Source organism: Callorhinus ursinus, unplaced genomic scaffold (genome assembly GCF_003265705.2).
Source record: "Callorhinus ursinus isolate GAN/ISIS: 27379988/994484 unplaced genomic scaffold, GSC_fseal_2.0 scaffold10, whole genome shotgun sequence".
Classification (NCBI taxonomy): domain Eukaryota; kingdom Metazoa; phylum Chordata; class Mammalia; order Carnivora; family Otariidae; genus Callorhinus; species Callorhinus ursinus.
In genome coordinates this window covers 14181931-14206593 of record NW_027397072.1, presented here as the reverse complement: position 1 = coordinate 14206593, position 24663 = coordinate 14181931, and the positions used below count along the sequence as shown (strand labels likewise).

Genomic DNA, 24663 nt, shown 5'->3' with positions numbered 1-24663 from the left:
GATCTTTGGAATAACTTTCAATTCTATGGTCCTATCTATGGTCTCATTCCACATAGCTAAAAATGGATCATTTTTTCTTCTTTTTTTCTTTTTTCTAAGATTTTATTTATTTATTTAGAGAGAAAGACAAATAGGGACAGAGAGGTTAAGAGAGAGCACAGCACAAGCTGGGAGGAGAGGGAGAAGCAGGCTCCCTGCTGAGCAGGGAGCCGGACGAGGGGCTCAATCCCAGGACCCTGGGATCATGACCTGAGCCAAAGGCAGATGCTTAACCAACTGAGCCACTCAGGCGCCCCTGGATCACTTTTTCAAGGTCCCATCAGGCTCTCTGTGATGTTCATTATTGATCTTTAAGCCGTCATATTCTGTTAAACGTGGGTCTCCAGATGACAGACCAGAGGTACCTCTCTTGCATCTCTTTATAAGATACCCATGGATAAAGAGGAAGACTCTCATGGGATGAGGAACAGCAGGTAAAGAAGGATTCCACTGGGGAGACACAGAAAGTTGGCTTAGCTGTGCCCGGGGCTCTCCACTAGGCTTCACCCCCACATAGCTCAGCAGGGCTCGGCATCTCATCACCACTGTCTCCCCATTTAAGGCAATTCGGAAGCAGCTTATTGGTAATCATCAAAGAGCAAATGCTTAGAATCTCACCACAAATGTTCCACATACCCACTCATAGTTCTCCTAGTTCAGTTTATAAAAACGATCCAAATTAACCCATGTGAATTACACTATTGAAGAAAAACATCCATAGACACATTACCCATTTTTTCAATCATACAATCATCAGGCTATGAGGAAAATAAGAACAAAAACAAAAAGAGAGAAGGACAAGAGATGAACTAAAATTTGCCCAGCAATTAGAGACAAAACCAGAGCTAGGACTCAAATGTCTTAACCATCTAGAAGCTTTAGTGCCATTTGACTCCAAGCACAGAGATGTGGACATGTTGGTTCATTGAGGAGCTGGACTCAGCTCCCTAACCTCAGCACTCTGCGGCTTCCACATAGACGGGCATATCCACACACCCTCTCTGATCCCTTTCAGAGCCAAGCTGTACAAGTGTGGCTTCCACTTCCTCAGCTCCCATTGGTTTCCACTCAGTCTGATCTGGTCCCAACTCTCTTAACGCTGCAGTTAAGAAGGCTCCCAACTGCCACGCCTGAGCCTCTCAAATTATTCTTCACGGTCTTCACGGGCCATCTTGCAGAAATGTAAATTGACTCCTGATACCCCTCCCCCACAAATCCACGAGCTCCTTCCCGCAGCCCCCAGGATAAATTCTAAGGTCCCTACACTGGTGTAAAGGGTGCAGCATGATCTGCCCTTGCCCTCCTTTCCAGCCCCTCTCCCAACCCCCTCCCCTGCCACCCAGCTCTCTAGAAGTTTCTCCAAGGCTCGGTGTGCATCCTTGCCTTCAAATTCTCACACTCCTTCCCCATCCTGGGATTCTCTTTCTCCCACTTACCACTTGATAACCTCCTGTGCATCCCTCAGAATGAAAAGTCCCTTTCTCAGAAAGGTCTTCCTGGATCCCACATCTAACCTAGTGCCCTCCCCACCCTTGTTCCTCTCCCCCAGGCAGTTCTTTGGAGCACCTGGCACTGCTTAAATGTTTGCATTGCTTTGTTTAATGTCTGTCTCCCCATCCACTGCCCACCCCTCCACGCCTGTTTCCTTTACCACAGAATACCCAGCACCTAACAGTACGTAATGCTGGGTAAATACTCCAATCCTTGTGGAATGAATGCTTACACATATTTGTATATGTAAAGAGGATATATATGACCACATAAGTTAATCATTAAGTCAACACTGGTAAGCATCTGCTCGCTGCTCAGCTGAGCTCAGTTGATCTGCTCAGGATGATGAGCAGGAGGCTTTCATTCACGGGGGAACCTCAACAAGCACACTGAAGCCAGCTGCCATCAACATTAACTGCTTATCTGTAACATTATCAGCTAAAAGCAGATGTTAGGCCTTTATCATTCAACACTTGTGCAATTAAAGATCATTTTAAAGGGTATCTACTCCAAGCAAACCGTGGTGCAAGGCTCTGCAGGATTCCAAAGAGAGCAGGATCCCCCTGCCCACAAAGAAATGATAAAAGAGAAAGAAAAATGATCAAGGAAGACAGGGATGGAAATTCTTCTAACTCAGGTTCCGCGTTTGGTTGCACATTCTCAACATTGTTATTGAATTCATCATAATTGGGATTTCTCTCCACGTTTCACATACCAGACTCATGAATGCAAAAATAAAACAACAGCAATAAATACTTTCTCCTCCTCCCCTGCTCCTCCTGACTAGCGAAGAGAAGTGACCAAAAGCCAGCTTGGGGATGAAATTCAAACTCTGCCACCTCCAAGGACCCTCCACATCTACTAAGTTCCTTGTGAGGCAGAGAGATGATGGCTTTGGAGTCAGAAGACCCCTTGCTCTGGCCAAGTCCATGTGGCTCACTTTGCCTCATTTTCTTCATCTGTAATATGGGCTTCCAAACCCCCACCCCACCCACTGCATATCACACTCTGTTACTAGAACTGAAATGAGGTAACCCTGTGAAAGTTTCTGCCAACTATAGCAGGCTATACAAATGTGACAGTTTGTGACTTTCATCAGGACGCAAATATTTAGCATCTTGTATTGACCTGTTTAGTGCTTGTTAATCTTGAGTCTTGAGGTCCACTGTATGTTCAGACTCAAGAGACCACACGTCTTATGGTCTTTCTGCCTCAGTACTAGGCACATGGCACCCACACAATAAATTCTTGTAGGCTGGTTACTTGCTGGCGTTTTTGATGTATTTGACTCAGAGTACAAAAGTGTTCTCTGACTTTTCTGGATTTCTCATCAATAACAAGTATTTTCTCTGGAGATAGTCATAATGTTTACCTAGCCCATGATCTTTATGGTCTGTCTTCCTTTTTCCCAATTATATCGGAAAGAAGACGTTTTTGGCAAAAGTAAAAAGAACACTTTTCCAGTGCAATTTTCAAGGTTCCTCCTAAGGATGAGACAGAGGCTGAAAAGCCACTTGGTAATAGCAAGCCACCTCTATCACTCACTACTCAACAAACCCGGCCTAAGTCCTACTAAGCATAGGTTAGTGTTGGGGCTGTAGGGATAACCAAGGAGAGCAGAATCCCACAGTGGTTCTGCAGTTGGATCACCAGGGAGAGAATCCTGGCTTCACATAGTCCTACTTGTGTGATTTTGCCTAAGTCACCCAGTTTTTCTCTTTTTTTCGCATCTAAAATAGGGTAATGATTGCTACACTTATCTTGGCGAGCACTGTGTAATGTATGGAATTGTCAAATCACTATGTTGTATATTCTGAAACTAATATAATATTGTATGTCAACCATACTTCAATAAAAATTAAATAAATAAATAAATAAATAAATAAATAAATAAATAAAAATTTAAAAAATAAAATAGGGTAGTAATAGACCCCACCTCTAAAGGCCATCATCAGGATGAAATGAGTCAATACATCCAGAGCTATTAGCACAGTGCCTAGTATAGGGTAACAACAAATATGAGACATGTAGATCCTTGTAGCTGAATAGACTGCGACTCAGAGAAGCAAAGTGACTTAAGTCAAGGAGCCATAAAGAGACTGAAATCAGGGCTGGAGCCCAGGTCCTCGAGGGTATTTCACACAAGGGGCACTCCAGAGAATCCACCTTCCTGAAACCTGATAAGCCGGGGCAGTAAGGACACCCACCTTCCACTCTGCCTCCAACTAGGCACCCCCAAGCCCGGCCCCACCCTTTTGGTCTCCCATGGGACTCAGAATGTACCTAGAGGAGTTCCATCTACTCCTGGCTCCCCCAGAAACACTGTGATGAAGAAGGAAAGCCTCACCCCCTCATGGGGTGGTTCTGAAGATTAAATGAGATAATGCCTGGAAAAGTGCCAAGCAGAGTAGCTGGCATATGGTATGCAGCCAATAAATGTTCTCTATTAAAAAAAAAAAAAAAAAAAAAGGAGGAGGAGGAAAACCCTGTGGTGCCTGCTCTCTCCAAGGTGCACACATTCCAACCCCAAATGCCAGACCCAGGGCAGATTGAGATCTCTCTTGGGTAGAACAGAGGGACACAGAGTCAGCGAAGGATTACTGTGGAGGGTGAAATTCACTTAAGACAGAGGAGGTGTCTGGAGTCCCCACTCCTCCCCATCTTTCTTAAAAATAATAACAATAATAATAATAATAAGGAAGAAGGAAAAAAAGCTGGTGCTTTGCTGGCAAAGCCAAGCATCCGAGCATTGGATTTTTAATATTTTAATATTTCTAAACAAAGCAAAAACTGCTTTGCACCCCCCCATTTGCTTTTATACACTTGACCAGCAAAAGCCTGGCTTTGTTACATTGATGAATGGGCTTATTTGGGCTGATTTTCCGGGTAAAAATGGCTCGGACACAAGACTGAATTAAAACAGATCCCACAAATCTCCTTAGAATATTCAGGACGTGCTTAAGCGCTTTAGCATCACCTTCTCCCTACCCCAATATTGACAATCCCTAGTTGTGAAAAGACAAATTTAATATTAGAACACAAGTAAGGAATCTGGTGAAAAAGGAAAAAGAAGAACCGGACCAGAGGGGGAGCAGGTACTTCATTTTGTACTGTGTATCCCCAGAGCGGAGCCCGGGGCCTAGCCCCGGGGGGAGCCGGTTGTAAACGCAAACTGAATCACTGTCCCCACGGAGTTTAGAACCCAGGTGAGGAGTGAAACCGAAATATTACACACCAAGTTCAACCACAAAATCAACTCCACCCTCTTTCACCCTAAACTGTGTGGGGGCAGGTGCTCAGGAAAATGCTTGCTTCCTGTTTACCTGGGCAGGTATTTGCAAGTAGTCTAAAAAGGGGGGCAATGTATACAGTTCTAAGCAAACGGTTGTGCAAATCACTCAAACAAATACATGGAAAAGGGAGGGGAAGGTTTCTGATCCGGTTTTCCTCACCCGCCCCACTCTTCAAAGGGTAAGATAAAGTAAAAAAAAAAAAAAAAAAAAAAAATCTCCAAGAGCGGGACGAACCCCAAGTCCGCTCTCTATGAAGACCAGGCACAACCCCGCTCCATCCGCTCACGATCAGACACCAAACCAGAGCCCCCGGGTTATTCAGGTGGGTGGAGGGGATTCTTTGCCGCACTCCCCCCCTGCCGCGGGCTGCCCGAGTTAGCCTACCCGCTCAGTGTCCCTAGCCGAGATGTGGGGGACACCGCAAGGACGCCAAAGGTGCTCCTTTTCCAAAAGAGACGGGGAGAGACAGAGCGGGGAAGGAGGGGCGGGGTGGGGGTAGACCGAGCCCTGCAATGCGAAAGGCGCCCAGCCCGGCTTGCCGCGGCCCCTGCCGGAAGGTCTGGCTCGCTCACCAGCCCATTCATCTCAGGAGGTCGGGCTGCCACCCAGAGGGGCGCGGGAAAGGGAAGTTCCCGACCCCCCACCACCGAGGCAAACGTGGGGAGTCGGCGGGCGACTCCACAGCGGCCCTGCAAGCCCCAAGCCGCTCGCACCCAGAGCGCGCCGGCAGTCCGTGGGCGCAGCGCTGCGCCAGCACAAGGGCCCCGGGTGCGCTCTGCCCTGCGACGGTCGCGGGGCGCCTGGCACCGCTGTAGGGCAAAGGGGAGGGGAGGAATGACAGGGAAGAAGGCGGGGCAGGCGGCCCGGGAAGCACTTACATTCGCCAGGAAAGCGCCTCCTCTCGAGGAAGAGAAGGAAAGGCTCGGCGGCTAAGGAAACGCCCCAGGGATGCCCTACGCGAAGTGCCGCCTCTCCCCAGCTCCCCGATTCTCCCGCCTCCAGTCCGTCCTCCACCCCGCAGCTACCCACCCCACGCCCAACAGCGGATCCCAGATACCCTCCCTGCGGCCTTCCGAGGGGCCCAGCCACCGCGTCGCCGCCCGCAGCTCGCGCAACAGGCGGATCTTTAGGACTCCAGCGACGGCGGTCTCCGGGAACCGGAGGACGAGGGGCGCCGCGAGACGGGCGCCCAGCAGAATGCAAAGTCCCCTGCGGGCCTAGACCTGCGCGGCCGTGCACTCGTGACCCGATCCACGGGGCTGCAGGGGCAGCAAAAGGTGGTGAAAGTTGCAGGGTCGCACGGAGAAGTCGCCGGAGTGCGCGCGGAGGAGGGGACACGAGCAGGTACCTGCAGGAGTCCCGGCGCCTCAGGCTCGCTCCGTTTGGCGACGCAGCCCGCCCGCGCTGCAGGGATCAGGCCTCGGCGCGCGGCCCCGCGCCCGCCGCGGCGGCGGCGGCGGCGAGGAGAGCCGGGTGGCCCGCCTGGGTCGGTCCGTCGGTCCCGCCCGGCGGGAGCGCAGCGCCTGGGAGCCGCGAATGGGGCGGGGCGGGGCGGGGCGGGACGGGGCGGGGCGGGGCCGGCTGCTCGGCCGCCGCCCCATTGGTCCCGCTTCGCCAGCCGCCCAGCTTCGGGCCCTCAGCCTGCGCTCCCCAGGCCGAGGGCCAGGCGCTCCGCCCAGGGAGGTTGCAGGTTACCGGGCTCGGGCCGTGCGACCTGAGGACGCACGGAAGGACAGACTGGCAGCCTGGCGGGGCGCGCACCCCCGCCCAGACCCGAGTGCAGAGTCACCCCCGGAGCCCCGTGCCCTGTCCGGTGCGCGCCCCTTGCCTCCCACCTACGCGCCCTCCCGGCTGGAGCCCGCAATTCGGCGGGAGACAGAGCACCTCCTCCACGGCCCCGCGGCTCCGGCAACCGCCTTTCGAAAGTCGCGGCCCCAAGCGACACTCTGGAAATTTGCCGGGATTCTCTTAGGAAGTACCGAGGCCCCAACTTGTTTTAAAACAAAGTGCGAAGGAGGAAACAGCCCCGGTCCCGGCTGTTTACCACCAGACCCGCTGCCCGGAGACTCGTGCACTGTGCAGAGCAAGATTGTTTCACACGCTCCATTCCTCGACTTACCTACCAGGTCAGCGAGCGGAAGGGGGACGAGTCGGGTCTCCTTCCCGAAGGATGGAAGAGGAGGTCAGAGGGAGATGCCTTCAGCCCGAGGTTGAGGAACAACCCGGGGCCTCAGCGAGGGCGGCGTGTGGTCCGGAAGGCATGGTCGGCCCCTCTGCAGTGAGCAAGAACTCAGTGAACCGCCCGGAGGAGAAATGGGACGCTCGGGGACCCACCCCCGCGCTCCCCCTCCCGCCCCCAAACTGCAGATTTTTAAGTTGTGCAGACTTGCAATAATTCCTCAGAGCCAGCTGCTCCAAGCTGTAGGCGCCCGGGTGTTCCCGCCCCCACATCACGCAATGGGACAACTGCCCCCAACCCAGCACCTGCTGACCACTGGCCTCAGACAAGCACCTAGCAAGACCACACAGAGTTAAGTTCCAGGCCCTGAGCTGGCACGCGGGAGGGAACAGGAGCAAAGAGATGCATGGAAAAGGTGAAAGGCACTTTTCCTGACCTCATCCAAGTACCGGGTGGTGTCTGGATTTTCTCATTGTTTTTGTTTGATCGAAACCCTCAGTAGGAATCAGAGAAAGGGGAGCAATGTTTACAGTATCTGGTAGGCTTCTAAAAGGGGGTGAAACCTGCACCTTACAGAGAGCTTCAGCTAGAGGAGAGAATAGTAGCAAGCAGGAATGGCAGAGGAGAAGCAGAAGCCCAACACAGTCTTCCCTCAGACACCAGCATTTTCATTTGGCTCATGGAAGGCAAGGTGGGGAGGCAGGTGGCTGGGGAACAGGTGTTTGGGGGCCCTCTGTCCCTAATCTCATTGTTCTTTGGCTCCGCCAAGCCTGTCCCCTCTCTTATGGAAGAGGATCCAAAGCATTTGTCTACACTGTTGTTTGCAAGCCTCTAAAGAAGGTAATTTGCATATACAATCATCATCTTTAGCATAAGATCTAAGATTATTCTTTTTTTAAATTTTTTATTGTTATGTTAATCACCATACATTACATCATTAGTTCTTGATGTAGTGTTCCATGATTCATTGTTTGTGCATAACACCCAGTGCTCCACGCAGAACGTGCCCTCCTTAATACCCATCACCAGGCTAACCCATCCCCCCACCCAGATCTAAGATTATTCTAAAAATATGCTTATATTTTATCAACACCTGAGAAGGATGCTTCTGAATCTCTCCCAGCTGTTAGCTATTTCATCATTTTAAATCACTAAGTTATCCAAAAAGTCCAGCATTGTTTACCTGAGAATGAGAGACGTTCAGAATCTCCAGGCGCTGCAGAGCACATCTGCAGTACAGAAGAGCCAGGGAGCCAGGGCCTTCTCACGGGTCTGGATGGCACCTGTAGACTGGAAGGAGGCACCCCCAATGCCTGCGGCATCTGTGAAAGCTGGGGAACAGGCCTCCCCACTGTGTGCATATGGTAGCGGGGTAGAGAAGGGGCACAGACTTAAGAGAGAGACTGGGGTTCCCATCATGCTGTACCCAGGGGGAGCCCTGTGAGCAAGTCTCTTAATGGTTCAACATGGTGTTTCTTCTTCTGTAAGAAAGTTCCTTACAGGGTGATCATATGAAACAAACGGAATAATACACAGGAAAGCATTGTATGAGTCATAAAATGCATGTCTGTTCCCCAAAAGTTCACCCCTGACAGTTTACTGAGGTTGAGCCAGGCAAAGTGGTAAATGCATTCATACAAACACACACACGCGCGCGCGCGCGCACACACACACACACACACACAAACAGCAATGCTCTCACCCCCTGTATCTAGGGCCTCTTCCTCTGACATCAGTCTTCACAGCCACAGTGCCTGCTCTGATCCATTTAACTGCCTCCTCCCTACCCCATCAAAATGTCCTTATGCCCCATGATATGGCCCATCCCCTTTTCATTAACCATGTGCATAGAAAAGCATCTGGACAAGCCGTACATTAACCTATAAGGGGTTAATCATCAGTACTCAGGCCTCCATGGTTTCCAGGAGGACTCCCAGAGTCAGTGGAGACATCCCAAGCAAACGTGGGCCCAGGGCAGTCTGTCTGCCAGGCTTCTATATTCTCCTTGCTGTGGGCACTCCCTTTGGTAAGGTCTTCCTCTCTTACCCACTTACCCACAGGTCCATGTTCTCCCGCTCCTCTCCCCTCCCAAACCTGTCCCTGACCCTTCATTCTCTCTAAAATCCAAATGACCGAAACCCAGCGGGATGTCATTGCCAGAGGTAGGGGAGATACTAATTTGCTTTTTAAATGGGAATAGGTCTACATGTGAAAATGAAGGTGTTCTCATCTCTGACAGGAAGATGGTGAGTGAGGGAGTATCAGCAACAGTGGTTAACACTTGTTCCATTGGTTCCTCTTATTGGCTTCTCTTTAAACAGCAGTCTGAATGTCACACCAGCCGATCTGAGCCCTTGAAACATTTGCAATTCCCCCAAAGTGCCAGCCTTTTTCATGTCTCCCTGCACTCACAGAGGTCTCCCTCTGCTTGGAATATCCTTCCCAACCAGAAGGCTTTCTTTGCTCAACCAACTAACTCCCTTTCCCTTAGGACACCATTCAGTTCCTAATCACTACCCTCTGAAAAGCCCCCTCTCCTATCCAGGGTTCTGTACCTCCCCTTTATGTTCCCTCATGCCTTTTGCTTCTCGCTTAGGTAGCACCTACCATATTGGATTTTCATTGTTTATCTTCAAATAGGCAATGAGCTCCTTGAACCTGAATTTCGAGGACCTTTAATAGGGTCTGCATGTTTGTGAATTGAATTACTGAAGTGTCCGTGATAGGGCTGCTCAGCTCCATGTGCTCCTGATGGGAACTGATATATTTTATTTCTTCCATCAGGTAAAGAGAAAACATAGGAACCATCACAACAATCTCTGGTTGGATGCCAGGCAGATCAAGACTAAATCTAGTTAATTAGCTAGAATGCTTTTATTCCAGATTATTGCGACCATGATCTCTCTTCTTTCACAAAATTATTTGTATATTTACTTTAAATGTCCTGTTATATTATTTTTATGTTGAAAGTACCTTAGGAGTGCCTGGGTGGCTCATTCAAACTTAGGACTCTTGATTTCAGCTCAGGTCATGATCTCAGGGTCATGAGATCAAGCCCCTGGTTGGGCTCTGTGCTCAGTGCAGAGCCTGCTTGAGATTCTCTCTCTCCCTCTCCCTTTGCCCCTCTCCCATGGTGTGCATGTGCATGCTCTCTCTCTCTCTCTCAAATAAATAAATAAATAAATAAATAAATAAATAAATAAATAAATAAATAAATGAAATCTTAAAAAAAGAACACAAAGAAAAAATAAAGTGCCTTAAATATTTGTGGTCTTCAAGTCCAAAGACTTGAATTCTAATCTGCCTCTGCCTCTCAGCTCAGTGATAGCTTCTCTCTGGCTTTCTGTTTGGGTTTGGACAAGATGATCCCGAAGGTGTTTGCCAGTTCTAAAAGCCTTACAGTTCCACACATAAAAGGATATCATTTATAAATTACAGAATATGGCTTAAGTCTCCAGGCACAAAGGAGTCCTTTCTTCAGGTCATCGGAGGTGTCCTCTGAGGACTAGAGCATTTCCCAAGATGAATGCCATAGAACACCTGTGTCATAGTCAAAAGACTTTGGGCAAGGACATTCTACATTCCACTTGTCAGTATTCATAATAATATACTTCAGCATAATAAGGGCTGTGTCTGAGAGGTCAAGCCATTAAAATACTCCAAGGGATGGACTTCCAGGGTGCTCACAATCTGGCTGAAACTTACCCCTTCACTCACATTCCTGGCTCTTCACACTTTTCTCCCCACCTCACTCATTCCAAACATCCTCCCCCACCCTGTCGCACACACCTCCCACTCTTAACCTTCCAGCCTGACACATTAGATCCATCTTTCCATTGGGCTCATTGTGTGCTCTCTGAGCCTTGGCCCTGCCTGCACCCTTTTATCTATAATGCTCCCTTTCCTACCTGGCAAGTGCAAACTTAACCTGCAATATCATTATCACCCATTCTTTGAAGCTTTCCTTGACCCAGAAATCATATTTAGTTATTCATTCTGCTGGGCTCCATCATACTTCGTACAAAGCTAGTTACAGTTATGCTCTTACAATATGGTCACCTGTGTAGACTGAGTCTTCTCTATTAAACTGTGGGCTCCTTGAGGTCAGGCACTCTGTGATATTACTCATCTCAGTATCTTCAGAGCCTGGTGCATTACAGATGCTCAGTGACTACTTTAAGAATAAAAAAGTAGATGATGGATGGATGGATGGATGGATGGATGGATGGATGAATACATAGGTGGTTGGGTGGATAGGTGGTTGGATAGATGGATGAACTAAGGTCTTCAGACCTCAGGAAGAGTACAGGAAAACAAACTCAGAGGCACCAAAGACCAGATGGGTCAACCTCATGGATTTTCCTCCTCTTGGGAAGTTCTGCACCTATTTTAATAATCCTCCATACCTGTGTTGGAACTTAGGGTCTAGCCATTGTTTCCAACTAGAAGACAGAAAACTTTCTCCATGGCAGAGACTGCTAGGCACAACCCCAGGATCTTTTATCTTCTGTTTCTTCAGTAAAAATATCCCCAATGTTGAAGAATGAAGGGGGGAAAATTGGAGGGGGAGACGAACCATGAGAGACGATGGACTCTGAAAAACAAACTGAGGGTTCTAGAGGGGAGGGGGTGGGGGGATGGGTTAGCCTGGTGACGGGTATTAAAGAGGGCACGTGCTGCGTGGAGCGCTGGGTGTTATAGACAAACAATGAATCATGAAACACTACATCAAAAACTAATGATGTAATGTATGGTGATTAACATAACATAATAAAAAAAGAGAATTCTGGATTTTAGAAGCTAAAAAAATAAATCCCCAGTGTTTACTTGGATCATAAGGTGACCAACCCTTCCTGGTTTTCCTAGGTTTGTCTCACTTTAAAAAACTGAGAGTCCAGTATCCCTGGCACCTCCTTGGTCCAGACAAACCAGGACTCTGGTCAACCTACTAGACACATTGAGGCCCAGGATAAAGTCTACATGGCCAAGCCTCCCATGCCACCAGGGGAGAGCACATGACTGAGTTCTTTCATGGATGGTGGTAGAAGTGGCTTATTCAGTCTCTGGGACAGAAGGAATTTTCTATTAAAATTTCTTTGGAAAAAAATCACAACTTCTTTTAACAATGATAAAGGGGAGATTCTACCACATCAAGATAGAGCAAGGAGAAGAAACCAAAGGATCTTTCTGGAGGAGCAAGATGGAAAGTCGGTGCCCTGATGTCTGCTGGGAGATCACTCTCTCGAATGCACCCCACTCTTCCTCTTCCTCCTTAAATGCAGCTACAAATACCCATGAGTGTTGGGCACCTGCACTGACTTCATGTTTCTTGCCTTTTTCTTTTTTTCCTCTTGGTTGCAGAGAGTTAGATCACTCAGCGTCCTCGGGTATGGCATATTGTCAGCAGCAGCACTCACAAAACCTCTCTCCTGTTTTTGTTGTTTATTTATTCCTTTATTCCCCATTCCACACTTGCATTGCCAGCCCACCCTCCATACGCAGCCATTCTAGTGTGCTTACTGATAACCTTCTGTTTCCAGATGTCCTTGTAGAAGGTTGTTTTGAGTGCATGCATTTTTAATTTATGCAAATGGAAATGTGTCCTTTATCTTAATCTTCTCGAGTGTTTCACTCCACACTGTGGCAGTTTTGACCTCCATCCCTGTTTGTTGCTCTGTGTGCATCTGGTCTGCTCCTCTTCTTTTCTTGTGTGCACCATCCCCTCCTCAATGACAGGTGCCCAGAATGCCCTACAGTCTCCCACCACCACAACACTGAACTGGGTATCCTTGCACATGCCCCCTTATGGACCTGGGAAGAATTTGAGAGGGTTGTACACATCCAACAGCAGGATTGCTGGTCACAGGGTCATGGACAAGGTTGATAGAAATATTGAAATACTTATATACCGGTTGGTAAATAGTCCTGCCCTAAAGCTCCCTGAGTATCCTTCCTGTTGTCTCAGCCCTTCTCCCGGATCCCCCAGAACTTCCCACCATCCTACAACTAAAGCGTCAATGTCTGGCCCAACTAGAATGGACAGTCTTTCCAGCAGTTGTTAAATATTTGGACTCCTGCCCCTGGATATGCACGTACTTGACTCAATGGTCCCAGTCCTTATTTCTTCATAGAGCAATAACAACAAAAACAAACTTACCCGAAGAATTCAGTCCAGTTTCTTGTCTATCTTTAAGGAATTCTCAGAGCTGCAGAACTCCTGCTGATGTTTCCATCCACATTACAGGGGTTGTATCCTACCCCATGCTCTGTGGGGACGTGGGAGCCAGCAGACTGTGACCACTCTCAGGGTCAGCCCCTGAGCCTGCTGTGCCAGCAAGTGAAGCACCCTAGACTCAACCCCCTGAGTTTGACCTTGGCTCTGTTCCCCTCTAGCTGTGTGACTTGGAGCATCTCCTCTCTCTCTCTGACCCTCAGTCTCTTCATTGGCTAGATGCTCCCTGACAGGGTGGGAGTAGGTTCAAATAAGATAATGATATGATACAGAGCAATATAGAGGAAGGAAAGAAAAAGGCTCTTGGTATCCAACTCAGCATAAAATTAGCTGTGTCACCTTGGCCCTCCCCAGGTCTCTGTTTCTCCAGTGTAAAATGGGGATAATTATACACTATTGTATCCCCAATTATTATGAGATTCCATGGGCTGTCTTGACACCTTTGAACTTCACAGGACCCCTGAGGCTTAGCCAGGAGTTCTCCTACTCTGGCCAGATATGCCCCCCACACAGGGGGAAAGCCTCCCCTGCTGGAGAGTTTCTCTATTGACTGGACCAGCCTGCACCTTATCTGGTCCTCAACTTAATGAGTTTTGCCTCCCTGCCAGCCTGTGGAATTATTCAAACAAGCCAATCACATCCTCCTGCAGGAACCAAGAGGCACCTCATCCTTCATCACTATAAAGCGTGCCCCCTTAGAGCTCCTGCTGGTTCTCTCTGCTCCCAAGCGTTCCCAAGTGGCCCTGTGTGATGTGCAGCATCCTCCCCGCCATGGCTGTGACTCCATGGGACTAATAAACTGCTGACAGTCTCATCTGTCCTGTGTCGGCTGTCATGTGTTCAAGGCTCATCCTATTTATGGCAAGAACCCTCCTTTGCCAACCAGGTGACTAGGAGGTGATAAGAACAGATACCTATCTCAAAAAAAAAAAAAAAAAAGAACAGATACCTATCTCAAAGAGTTATAAATCTGGGACCTTTCCCACTTCGTGGAGCTATTATATAAATGCCATATACTGCCAATCACTGCAACACTTTAATCTGAGAGAAAAACAAAATTTATTTGTGTGCCAGTGTGCGTATTAATGCAAGTGATCCTAATCTCAATGGTTACAAAAAAAATACTTAGTATTAATAAATATTACATGTACTATTTTATTTAGCTCTTAAAGGGGTCATGAGATTTTTTTTTAAAATGGAGATAGGAGTATTATTATTTATTTATTTATTTATTTTTAGCTTCTGAAATGCCAAGTTTTGTGGTGGTGCTGCAATGCATGGCAGGAATTTTTCATAACTCCCTTCAGGAGATCCAAATCAATGTTTGGGCTCAGTCATTGTGTGGCTGAAAAATAGGGAAAATTCTCCTTTCTTATAAACTAGCAGCTGGCTTTCTAGGACAGCAAATCTGTTGTACAAGACTCAGGCCCACATGTACCCTCATTCACACACAAAGACATTGAAATGCCCATACCCGCATGGGTGTACATACACTCAGGAAGTTACATGTGTGCTTTACACACACGCACAGCCACACACAGGTACACCCTTGTATCCACACACAGCAGCACTCTCCAGCGGTTCCTTGAGACTGTGAAGGCCCCAGATTTCTCCTTCATCAGGGGACTGAGCTATCACTGAGTTATCATTTTCAATAAACTTGTCCACTAGGCTGGCTGTAGGATGCTGAGTCATAAAGAGCAAGGGCAAGAAAGCTTGGTAGTCGATCATTAGCCATGGAGCTGCACTCAAGGAGAAGCAGGAAGAAGGGGGTCGCCTCCCACACACTAATTCAGGGTCAGAAGGAGAATCCTGATGAGCCAGGGGCAATCTGGTCATTATGAGGGCTCACCCTCATGGAGGACACTTCCATGAGAGGGTAAATTCAGCTCCTCCTCTGTCCTCTGTCTTCTCTCCAGGGCTGCTCCTCTCAACAAGTTTATCAGTTGACCCAATCCCTGCTTGTATATGTTGATGTCTCCTAGACCTCAAACTCCAGCTCCGATCCCAGTCCTTTGAGAGGCTGCTCAGAGCTGCACATTGTGTTAAGGACTTTGGAAAATGCAAAGGTGAAGAAACAATCTCTGCTCTCAAGATTGAGCATTCTATGAGATAATCAACTGAGAAATAAATATGGAGAACCAGCTCTAAAAATGTACGGATAATTACAGGAGTTGACACACGTCTCAAATAACACTTACTACCTGTAGAAACTTGGGAATAATAACTTCCACCCTCAGAAACTTGTGAGATGTTTATTTGGGGATTTCCTTCTGGTGCTCAGCAAATCTTTCTTACTCAACTTCAATTTTGTCAACATTTCCCATAGAACCCCATCCAAGTCTCCATTCTAAGCCCTGGAGTGTCTCCATCCTAACCCAACTCCCAGGTCTCATCCTTAACATGTAACCTGGCCACCTGCTTACTGAGATGATAGAGGTTGCAGGAGGTGTGGTCCCTCACCTTCCATCTTGTCCACCTCGAAGTCTCTCCAAGGCTGACACATTTTCTCTTTTACTCCTGCTTTGAGGAAAGGTGCTTATACCCAGGTACTCTGAAGAGTCAATATAATGGTCACCAAGAGAAGCAAGGCTAGAGAGAAAGAGAGGTTTTTTAAAAGATTTTATTTGTTTATTTGAGAGCGAGAGAGAGCACAAGTGAGGGAAGGGGCATAGGGAGAGGGAGAAGCCGACTCCCCGCTGAGCAGGGAGCCTGACACGAGGCTCGATCCCAGGACCCCAGGATCATGACTTGACCCGAAGGCAGACCCTTGACCGACTGAGCCACCCAGGTGCCCTGAGAAAGAGAGTTTGCGTAAATGATCACCAAGGAACGAATTACAACTCTAGAATGCATGTCGCTGTGTAATGGAAATATGTAGGTTTCAGAGCTGTATCCAGGCTGTACCACTTACCACCTGTTCATCCTTGAGCATGTGACTCAAGTTTCATTTATTAATTCCTTCAACCAACATTTGAAGGCCTACTGAGTGTCAAGTGTACTAACCACAGCTACAATTTAGCCATTGTAACATGGGGGTAATAATACTACTAACTACGAAGTCTGTCTTGAGGCTTTGGGGCCCCACCAAGCACAAGAGGGAATAATAAGTGTGAATTATCTTCTTCTTTCCTTCCTGGCTCGTAGCACCCACACTCCTATTCTGTATATAAAGAGGAATTCCTCATAAACAAAATAAATTTCTAGTTGGTTAATGAGAAGCATCAATATAAATCCCACATAAACTTCAAAGTATACCCTTCTCTTCTCACAATAAAGTACTAGGTTGTGAGCAGCTAGTTGAACAACATTCTCATTCTATGTAAACCATCCCGGGGCTGAGTCTCTGAGTCCTGCCAGGTGATGACAGGAAGGACCCCTTAGGCCTGAGGGCTGGCAGCATGGCTTCCAAATATGCTCTCCCTGATGATCAGAAGAGCTGTGTCATCATTCATTCAATCCCCTAGTCAACAAACATTTTCCGAACGTTAATATTACACCAGGATCAATGCAAAGAACTGGGATTATTGAATGTGAATTTCAATGACCTAGACTTACAGGTGCAAATTTTTTATTGTCTTTATTTCTCTATCTCTGACAGCTCTTGAGAACTCATTTCTGCATGGCAACCGAAAACGATATTGGCAATTCCAGGTAAATCCTGTGATTCCTAGCGTTAAATTCTGTAAAATCAGCCTCCCCTCCACCCCCTGCCTTCCCTTATTCTCTGAGGTCATAGGTGTGATCTGTGGAGGCCTGTGAGCATCACCCCACCACGGGCCTCTGCTGGGCTGGGTTGCCCAATGTTTGATAACTCATCTTACCCCATCACGCATTATTGATTTCCATGTTTTTGCTGCGCTTCTTGAGTTCACTCTGTTCCCACATGGACTTGACCCTAGTGCTTTGGGGCCATCACCCCACCTTCAGCCCATCTGCAGTATCACTGCAGAGTATAAAATTCCCAGCCCCATTTCTTACACCACATGGGACGTATGGCACCCTGTAAGGTCCACTTAGGCCCACATTCCCTGATAGCTTACTCAGTGGTCACTACTCTGCCTCAAACGCCATGCTGGGAGCAGATCTCTTTATATGGCTTCAAATATGGACTCTGGTATCCTTTGCTCTGGGATTCTTCCAAATTTACCTGGACTTTTCCTCCCCTTCTTAGGGCCTCCACCAGCATTCCGATCGAAGCTCCAAAGGTCTTCCCACCATCTCTCAGCTTGCTCTATCAACTCTAGAAAAACTGGTTTTTCATGTATCCCCTTTCCCATTTACTGTTTATGCGAGAACCTTAGCTCTTGAGCTTCTATAATTAATTCCTTTCTCTCAAAGCCATGGATAGGAGCGTCAAGAGCCTATTTTGCAACTCAAAAGTCAAACCCTGATGTTTCTTTCTCTTTGCAGCCCTATAATCCTAATCCTAGCCTCTAACTAAATGCAGAGAAGATTACCTATAAAAACTGTGGAAGGGGGAAGCACTCTGATTAATATTTTAAAACATTATCTTACTACATATTAACCACCCATGGTTCCTATCATTGAAAATCTCATAATCAATGGGAAATTTTCACCAGACAGCAAGTTAAGCCAATTGAGCGGATCTAATATAACCTCCAAAGATTGACTGTGATTAGCAAACACTGGTTTGTAAAGTAACCCATGGATTTAGCTCTGTCCCTATCCTTACATTTGTGGGGCCCTGACAAAAGCACAGAGAGAGGTCCCCTACCCTTATCAGATACTCTTGCCTTCCCATTCTGGTTCCTTCCAATAGTGTAAAGGAGTCTCACACTCATCCTAATGAACACATCAACCCACCCATCCAAGATGTCTGTAAGGCCTGGTTTCAAGCCTGATGTACCAAAAGGCTTTTATTTTCTCAGGGGCATCATCATTGGAGACCACGTTTAGGTTAATGGCATGGCATGGGAGTTCTGTGGACCATAAGATAGTGTAAATACAAATCCCAAACCTAACTGTGAAGGTAGAAAAAAAAAAATTATTCCACCCAGAATCCAAATTGAAACAGACAAGCTTTCTTGTCAGCTCCATTTATCAAAAGGTGGATTTTTTTTTTCTATTCTAGCCTTTTCCTAGGAATTTAGTCTTCTGTGCATTTGGGCTTCATGGAAGGGTAGTAGGTACTTCCTATATCCATTGGATTTCCAAGGTTAGTCAACTTCTTGACCATCCAGAATGCCCTTGATTCTTGCTCATCCCAAAGTGTCATGATCTTCTGGACTCTCATGAACTCTGTGAGCAACCAGGAAATTACTCTTTGATTAAATTTATCAGTCACGTTTCAGTTAGTAGCCGCCAGGCGCACCATCATATCCACCACCAGAAAGCCCTGTTTCCTGCTCCCCACCCCATTCTGCATCTTGAAAACTTCTTAGTGAGGAATTTGCCAACAATTTTTCTTCCCTATATTGGGCAGGTCTGAGTGACATACCTGTGACTGATGTCTGCCCAGTCTCCTGCCTGGCTGGTATTCCCAGGCTGTCAGCCATGGCTCCTTCTTCGAGAGACCAATCCCTTTGCCATTGCAGATGGCCTGCAGTCTCTCACTGGAAGTGATGCCAATGGTCTGGTGGTAGGACTGGTAGGACGGGCATCCTAAGACTCTGCACCTACACCGGGCTGATGATCAATGTGAACACCGACGATTGCTAGAGCTGGAGCCCAGGGTTGCCCCACAGCACCCAACCTAGCTTTGATATGGCCCTAACAACCTATGTTATTACTAAAAGCTCCACATTATCAACAAGGCATTGGACTTTGCCTTTAGATGAGTGCCGCAGATTTCACAAATACAACAAATGCTCTTCCTCATCTTCTCCTCATAGAACACCACCTCCAAGCCTTTGAAGTGGGTATCAGTGTTTAATCTGAAAGGTTCATTAAGGTCAACAAACTTAATGTAGAATCCCGTCTGGGCCATTCCATTAAGGTTCAGGTTGCTTCTCACAGGCCTCCATTCATCTCTCTTCTGAGCAAGCAGAGAGGTGGATGATCCAAGCATCCATGGCAGCCCTGCAGGCTCCCGGGCAGACTGTCCCCTGGTGAGAAACCTGGAATCCTAGCTTATTCTTTTCAAACTGTCCAAATTCCCCTCTGAACACTATTCCTGACTCATTTAGTTCTCTCGGTTGGTAAGCCCGGTTCACTTAGCGTTGGAAGAAACCTTTCCTGATCAGAGCTCACTCCCAGTTCAAATGTCTGCCATTTATTTCTTAGACATGCTGGAGAATTCACTCTTGTCAGAAGTGCCAGCCCTGTCTCCTTGGGGCAGGCTAGCGCTCAGAGAACCATTTCTAAATGATCCTCCAAGTCCTTCTTTATAAAACACAATAGGCAAGCACCATCAAACGGTTCACATTCCTAAGCATTCTCTCAACTGGCTGCTGCTAGAACAGGGCTAGCACTCCAGAGAAGACCAAAGTGAAAGAAAAAAAAAAAATCAATATCATCATCATTGTTCTAAAAAAAAATTAAGGCCATTCCTTTCTTTTCTTCCTCAACCATGAGTTCATCTAGTAATACTCACGTCTAAAATCTAACCCAGAAAACCACTGACCCACTGCCAAACAGACTAGGGTATTCCAAACCTGGGGACACTTTTAATCCATTTATTTAGTGTCCAATAATTCACACATATTTTAATTTTTTGGATTTTTTGTACTCTAATATGAATGGGGTTACATAGGAATTTCAAGACTCACCATAATGTTATTGATTTTTTTATAATATGCATTCTTAAATCATTGTTTTTTAAGTTTTTTAAATCATTTTGTTTTTATAAAACAAAGCATCTTCTTGTTTTTTAAGATTTTATTTATTTATTTGAGATAGAGAAAGAGCGAGAGAGAGGGCACAAGCAGGGGAGGGGCAGAGAGAGAGGGAGAAGCAGGCTCCTGGCTAAGTAAGGAGCCAGACATGGGGCTTGATCCCAGGACCCCAGGATCATGACTTGAGCCAGAGGCAGACGCTTAACCGACTGAGCCACCCAGGAGCCCCAAATAATTGCTTTATGATAGAATGTTTCTTTCAGAAGATTTTCCAAATATTGCATGAGACATATTTATACTAAAAAAATTTTAACTGGGATATATATATTAGTCAGTTCAGCTGCTATAACAAAATACCATAGGCTGGGTGGCTTAAATAACAGACTTTTTTTTTTTTTTTCTCACAGTTCTAGAGGCTGAAAAGTCCAAGGTCAGGGTGCCAGTAGATTCGTTTCCTGGTGAGAACCCTCTTCCTGGCCTGTATAAAACCACCTTCTTGCTCTGAGCTTATGTGGCCTTTCCTGGGTGTGTGCTCTGGAGAGACAGAGAGAGCTCATCCCCAAGTGTGACACTTATAAAGACACTAATCCCATCATGAGTGTTCCACTCTCAGGACCTGACCTAAACCTAACTACCTCCCAAAGGCCCCATCTCCAAATACTATCACTGTAGAGGTGATGAATTTTGGGCAATCACAAACATTCAGCACATGGCTAACCACACACACACACACACACACACACACACACACACACACACATGCATATATACATGTATGTACATATATACCTTTTGGGGTTTTGCTAAATCTAGCAACCCATCTCCTACCAGTGCATCCCCTGCGTGGCCCCTGCCCACCCCCACCCCCAACTTAAGCACACAAATCCATAGCCTTAGGGAACTGGTAGCATCCAACACCACTGCCCTAGAACCTGTCCCTGTTCCCTATGTGACCACCAGTGATTCCAATGGCAGCTCGTGTCCTCCTACCAACTCTGCTATATTGCTAAAGAGCTCTCCTCTCTCCTAAAGGAATCCAACTTTCTCTAAAATACCCGTGTTGAATAACGTACATTTATAAATTCTCTGCATGGGTCAGAAATTTATTTCTCACAATTCTGGAGGCTGGAGAGTGGAAGCTCAAAGTGCTGGTAGATTTGGTGTCTGGTGAGAGCAGGCTTTCTGGTTCATAGATGGCTGCCTTTTTGCTGTGTCCTCACAGGGCAGAAGGAAGCCAGGTAGTTAGTGTCAGAATTAAATGGACTCATAGGATACCTAGTTAGTATCCACAGAGAACTGGAGACTTGCTTGGAGAGGAAAACCCATACATTTGGTGTCAGAAGTGGTATGAGAGTGAGAACTGCTTCATACAGAGTTCCGTGTGGGGATACAGGGACGAAACCACACGCATTCCTGTGATTTGTGGTCTCAGGGGTACGTGGTTTCTCCGTGCATCAGGCACTCGGGAATATAGCTCAGCTTGCGCCATCTTGCAGGCGCCCCACATGGGAGCACTGCCCACCTAGCCCAGGGAGACCACCAGCCAGAGGTCCTGGACTGGGCACTGGTGGCAGGAACTGAAGAGGAATGGAAGAGTCCGGTCTTCCGTGTGCAGGGACTGAGCAGTAGGGGTCCTGGGAGCCCTTAAAAACCTAGCCCACAGAGGACATCAGAGCCCACTGGTGGCAGTCAGCAGAAAGAGGACTGTATGTGTCCCCCTCAGCTGGACTAGAGCTTTATCCTTCATCCAGGGGCGTGATCACTGCAACTCACTCCATCTCACGCTGGTTCACAACCTCTTCCCAATGCCACGTCCAGCCACACCACATTGGCAGCTTGAAAGTAGCCATGGTGGGACATTTACCCCCCAGAAATAGGCATATGCTACAAATCAGGGAATCTTTTCTGGAGAGCTGGTCATTCGATATTTACCAGCACACCTCCCCCCCCTTTCCACCTCCCTGCCCCACCTTTCTGCTGGATTGAAGAGGAGATGAGGCAGGAGAAGCAAGGAGGATGAGAAGGGGAGGAGGAAAAGCAGAACATGCTCACTGCACTCTCTAAGGCTGTTGAACATGGCAATGGCCTCAAATGGCTGAGGAGAAGAGCTCAGAATCTCAGATGAGCCTGGCATTATAAACTGGGCTGCACTAGCCTTAATAAAAGAAAATAACCAGAGTCTATGAAATCTGCCCAGGACTAGGGACCTGGAGTCAGACACACCTGGGAGTGGAGAGGGGGGACTTGTTTCCTAGCCCATTCACTCCCCCACCCCCTTCTTTCTCCAGGACCGAGACCTCCAGCAGGGAGGGAGGAGTGGGAAAAAAAACAATCATTTTGTGGGTGTGGGGGAGGGGTGTGATTTGGGGTCTTTTCTTTCTTTTTAATGAATTGGCCACTGCTGTGGTCCTCTGTTCGTGCTCATGGGTCTCTGGTTCCCACCAACTGGCCGGTGATGCTCTTGGGTGACTAGTGTCCTTTGTGGGTGGAGATGAGAGGTGTGCCCACCTCGGAGGACCTGACAGCATCCTTCCCCATACGCCACTAACGTGAAAGCTTCCAAACCAGATCGCTGCCTCTTCATTCCCCACCACCAGCCACTGCCTTTCACAGTGGAAGCCCCTCCCCATTGATGGCCGTCACAGAGGGCAAGCCTGCGTGCCTCAGGGCCCTCCACGGTACCCAGAGGTCCGTGGAAAACTCATCCTTCTCACCACACCAAAGGGTGGCAGTAGAGACTCCTCTGCAGTCTGTCCCCAGGGCTCTTCCTGCTTGCTCAGGATGGCTCAGCACAGGACTGCAAGATCCCTGCTCAGGCAGGTGGCCAGTCTCACCTTTGTGTAATGTCCTTCCTGAATCTCCCGGAGCTTCCCGCTTCCCAACTGGTGCCGGGCACTTGCCTTTGCTGAGGGACTTGGCCCTTCCACTTTGGTTCCCGGAGATGCATAAGAGCCAAGGGAAAAGGCCCACTCAACCCAGTAAAAGCAGGAGGGAGGCCTGAGCCTGAGACACACACCCTCAGACCTGAGACAGTTCTTCTCAATCCCAGCCTCGTTCTAGCATGTCGCCTTCCCTAAATGGGGCCAGCTAATGTACAAATGGAGGGCGTAAGGCACATTTCATTCCAGTGGGGTCCTTCCAGCAACTAGGACTGTCCGCGGCTCTCTGGGCTCTCATCCTCACCGGCGGTTCTGCGGCGCCTCTTGAAAACCATTAGAGAGGCCCGGGCGCCTCCCTGTGGCCTGCCTCTGCCATTGCACTTGCACAGGATTGCCGCCTCCCGAAAATTTAAAACGCTCAGACCTACACACACACTGGGTGTTATACACACCTAATGAATCATTGAACACTATATCAAAAACTAATGATGTAGTATATACTGGCTAACTGAATTTAAATAAAAAATAAAGGAAAAAAAATAAATAAATCTTTAAAAAATAAAATAAAATTCTCTCCAAAAAAAAAAAGAAAGAAAAAGAACCCTACACAGAAATTGTTGCATTACCATTCTGCCGTATTTACTTCGAGTAGGCTTTCCATTATCACAGAAAGCATGCGGATATATATGCCTCTTTTTTTCACTTAACTTCCCAAGAGGCTTTCATTTTGCTACTCTTGGGCATTTTTTAATATAAAAAAATTATTGCACAAAACTATGAGGTAATTGCTGAAATACTGAGAAATAATCACTTATATTACACTCCATAATTCTCTCACTGTCTGTCTGTCTGTCTCACACACACACACACACACACACACACACACACACACACACATTCAGAGAATCTTTATTCTTTCAGGTAGGAGGTGGGGATGGAAGGAAAGAAGGGAACTCCTTACACGTTTTCCTGAGTGTGTGTCCATAGTCTGCAAGGTGCTTTTTACATGAGAACTTTGTGACACAGGAAATCCCTACTTTACCGATAAAGAACCTCAGTTCAGAAGTGTTCAGTAACCTTCCCTGCTACCGCTGAGGGCGGGGGGGGGGGGGGGGGGGGGGGGGGGGGGGGGGGTCTTCCAATAACATCAGCTGGGACAGCTTCCAGAGCTGTTGATCAGTTTTACACGTTCAACCAGAAAGACGTCAGCTCTCCCACACTCCCCGCAAAATGGGCACTGGAGTCATTCCTGGGTCTGCCTTCTCTTATTCTCAGTAAATTCTTCTCTGTTGGCTTAGGACATTCCAAACTCCGGGAGTTCTCCCACCATCCTACTTAAGCACCTGTTCCAGCAGATGTGACCAGCCAGGAAGTCCCACACTGAGTGAAGAAATCCCTCTGTGCTCCCCATAGTCCCCAAGCCCTGGCAGCCAGACCTCCCACCCCACCCCACCCCGCCCACGAGCATCTGCCTAAAGCAGAACTATAGTCCAGCAACCAGGGGGGCCCTCATGGAAGGAAGTGTCCTTTAATGAGAAATCAGTGTCCCAGCTAACAGTGCCTCAGAGATCATCCAGCCCGACTAACTCCTTGTACTTATAAGGACATGGAAGCCCAGCAAGGAGAGGGGACTTGACCAAAGTGCTCAACCCATTAGGGCCAGAGGCAGCTCTGCAGCCAATTGTGGGTCTTAAGTGAGTGTCTTAAATGTGAAACAGATAAAAGGCTCAACTTCCAGTGTTTGGCCCATCAC

The 24663-nt window shown here is 47.6% G+C and overlaps 1 protein-coding gene across 6 annotated transcripts in view; it reads right to left on the bottom strand.

Annotated features, from left to right (window-relative positions):
• The window catches only part of KCNS3 (potassium voltage-gated channel modifier subfamily S member 3), a 38728-nt gene extending 30876 nt beyond the window's left edge, over positions 1–7852 (bottom strand). For 4 of the 6 annotated variants that reach the window (XM_025867777.2, XM_025867776.2, XM_073897021.1 and 1 more), the window contains exon 1: positions 6172–6312. The gene's annotated coding sequence lies outside the window, so the exon portion shown is untranslated. Of the gene's footprint in view, positions 1–6171; positions 6313–6942 lie in introns of those variants that run through there. The other 2 variants (XM_073897019.1, XM_073897020.1) reach the window with 2 other exon arrangements.
• Positions 7853–24663: the final 16811 nt, after the last annotated feature.